We start from the raw sequence: 3315 nt of genomic DNA on the forward strand, positions 1-3315 counted from the left end.
AAGAAAAGGGCAACAAGGCCAGCTTGTATTTTAGGGGCCATGATGGGAATAGATGCACTGGGAAAATCAGTTAGATCAGAAATCTTCTCTGCTTTCCAGGCCTCTTGGAGACATGGGATGAGGTCTGACATCCATAAGTACACCAACGGATAAAACCAATAGGACTTAAGAACCATTTTTGCCCCATCATCTGTCCAGATTAGTAGCCTTCTCTGCACTGAGGTTTAAGAGGACTGGATGTCTGTTGACCCAATACTTTAGTTTGTGTCCTATCGTCATTCTCCTCAATCCACTGTCATATTACTACACCCTTGGTTCTCCCTCTGAAGAATCCAAACATTTTCATTGTTATAAGGTAATTAAAATGTTTAAACAGTTATTATTAAGTTGGTTCATCTTTTAGTAACAAATACCCCTTTATCCTCAACCTCTCAGTTTTTATGATGACATTCTCCTCCTCACCTTCCTCCCTCTTCCTCCTCCTCTTCTTTACTATCTTCTGGCAGTTCTTCCTTCTCCTCTTCTTCATCTAGATAATCTACCACCTTGGCTGGCTCAGTGAGAATCACACCAGTCTCAGAACTTTCTGGGTGCTAAGTACTGATGCCTGGCTTAATTTAAATGCATCAGATTCCTGCAGCTGTTGGTGGGCTGCCCAGTACCTCTCCAAATGGTGTATATATGATGGGGGTGGCAAGTTGGCAGTGGTTGTGTTTTGGTCCATTCTTTAAGGGAGCAGATTAATGATGGTGTGAGAATTGCTAGGCCTTGCAAATTTGGGGCACCAGATACTGCATTGTCCCCAAATCATGCTTCATGGGCTAGTTCATGTTACAAAATCACTGAATGTTCTCAGGGAAAGGTAAAATTGTGATCTCTTCCAGTTTATGGTCATATTAACATCTTGCCCATTGACACTGTGGAAAAAAAGGAATTGAGAATTACCAGTTGCTCTTTGTTTTTTTTTAAACAATTTTTTAAAAAAATTTCATTTATTTCTATTTATTTATTTGAGAGCAACAGACACAGAGAGAGAAAGAGACAGATAGATAGAGAGAGAGAGAGAATGGGCAAGCCAGGGCCTCCAGCCACTGCAAATGAACTCCAGACGTGTGTGCCCCCTTGTGCAATTTGCTAATGTGGGTTCCAGGGAATCCAGCCTCGAACTGGGGTCCTTAGGCTTCATAGGCAAACACTTCATAGCTAAGCCATCTCTCCAGCCATACTCTTTGGTTTTATGCTTAGTCTTTTGCTGACATTGCATATCTGGAGCCAACTGTACCTGTTATTGAATTAGGTTGTACCCTCTGGAGCCAGGGATCTACCCATGTTGGGGTAGTGCCTGCTGTCTGGGAAAGAGTGACTGTGGGGCATGGCTCAATAGCTGGAGGGGTTTAGAGGTGACAGTAGCTCCATTAGCTAGTACCTGGAAAGATGAAAAGATAGAGGAAGAAGGAGTAAAATTATCTGCTGATCTCTCCTTATGACGGCTGCCAAGTAATAGGATTGGTAGGGTTTTATCCTGAACACATGGATGGCGGACAGCTGTGCAGTTCTTTCAGAAGAAGCATGTGTACACATGACTGGTAGTGATCTCTGTCTTTCTGTTCCTTAGAGAAGCCACTGTTTTGAAGATCCTAACTACAATCTGATTTCTAGGGGAATGTTCTGATGTTTAGGTGTCATCATGGCAGTGGTGGTACCCTCAAGGACTCCTCAGACTCTAACATCAATCCTTTCATCTGGGTGGGCTCACAAGTGTCAGAGGACACAGTCCAAGACCAACTTGGTCTGGAGGTGGCACAAGTAAAGGCAGCATTTCCTGTGGGGGCACCCCCCCCCAGAGATGAGAAAAAGAGAGGAGGGATTTGAAATGGAGTTCATTCCAATGGTAGCCAACTCAGGCTCTAGTTTCTTCTATTTTTAAGATGACTAGCTCATGCCATCGAAGAGTTGTTGGTCATGAACCAAATCTTGACCATCTCCATCTGTAGTCCATGATGCTAGGTTGAGTTAGGGAAAGTTGAAGGCTTGTTGCTGGTGTTCGTTTCCATCTAGCTCCTGGCCTGGGCTGCTTGGGTCCACATGAGAAGTAGCTCCTCAGAAATTAGCGGAGGCAGAGGAACCCTGTTGCTGTGCTACTAAGACTGCCAGCATCTTTACTAGAAGACATGGTGTACCCCGATTTGTGTTCTTCACACATGGTGTAGGACAGCTCCCAGCCTCATACCAAGGGATAGGGTGGGGAAGAAGGGTAGGGGGCCCCCAAGTGGGAATAGGACTGTTGTCTGGTGCAGTCTGCTCCTATCTTGCCTGCATACAGGCACAGGACAGGATTATATGTAAGCAATTTCAGAAACTTTAATGTTATTAACCTTTGTGTCAAAGGAAGATGATGTTCTTTTCCATGTGGCTTTTACCATGCTTTCCCTTTTGAGGTTTTCTTATATCTTATATTTTCCAGATCCTAATGAAGGTTATAATGAAAAGCCAGTATCCATGGCCTGACATTCGGATATGCTGAGATTTTCTCTTTCCAACCAAAACTTCTCTGATCCTGAAACTGTCTTCTTTCTGCCAGGCAGGAATAGTCACTTTTTACGCATGCTCCCAAGCATCCCTACTTATTTGTATATACCATGGTCACTTTCATATATACAATAACATGGTGTATATTTCTTAAGAATGGAATGGTGTCTCATTCTGCTATGTGACCCCCAAAATGCCTTGTGCATAATAGCTCCTAAGCAAATTTGGTATGCATGCATGCATGAATAGAGCTGAAAGATAAAAACTTGAGAAATATTGTGATCCTTTAATGAAAATGACATAATGTTAAGGAACAAAGGGCTTTTAAACTAAACTTTTCTCAGTCTCTAGTTCCAAATAATACTAGCTGTGCATTCACTATGAGTGAAGTGTCATGTCAAGAGACAAAGTGGCTTTGTTTCTTGATACTATGCCTGGCTCATAGTGAATACACACTCAAAACTAGTAAACGCTCTAAGTAATGGTAGTATTGGAATCAATAACCACAGCACCCTTTGGGCTTTTTGCATGAGGTCAGCTTTCTCCATGTAGGCTCAGTGCCCCAAGACTTCAGTGTCAACAGGAGAACTCAGCTCTCAAAACAAGCTTGTACATCCCCTGAAACAGCTGAAGCAATTGCCTTCAAAGGTTACATGAAAAAGACAAATATCCAGAGTTAGGTTGTTATTGAACACAACAGAACTGATCTGGCTATATAATTAGGTTGACTTTTTCCTGATTTTTTTTTTTTTTGTCAACAGACCAAAGCAGTTTTTACATGAACTG

General features: G+C 42.4%; 1 pseudogene; it reads right to left on the minus strand.

Annotated features, from left to right (window-relative positions):
- Positions 1-382: 382 nt before the first annotated feature.
- Positions 383-2173, minus strand: LOC123456561 (annotated as a pseudogene).
- Positions 2174-3315: the final 1142 nt, after the last annotated feature.

This window comes from Jaculus jaculus, chromosome X, assembly GCF_020740685.1.
Source record: "Jaculus jaculus isolate mJacJac1 chromosome X, mJacJac1.mat.Y.cur, whole genome shotgun sequence".
Classification (NCBI taxonomy): Eukaryota; Metazoa; Chordata; class Mammalia; order Rodentia; family Dipodidae; genus Jaculus; species Jaculus jaculus.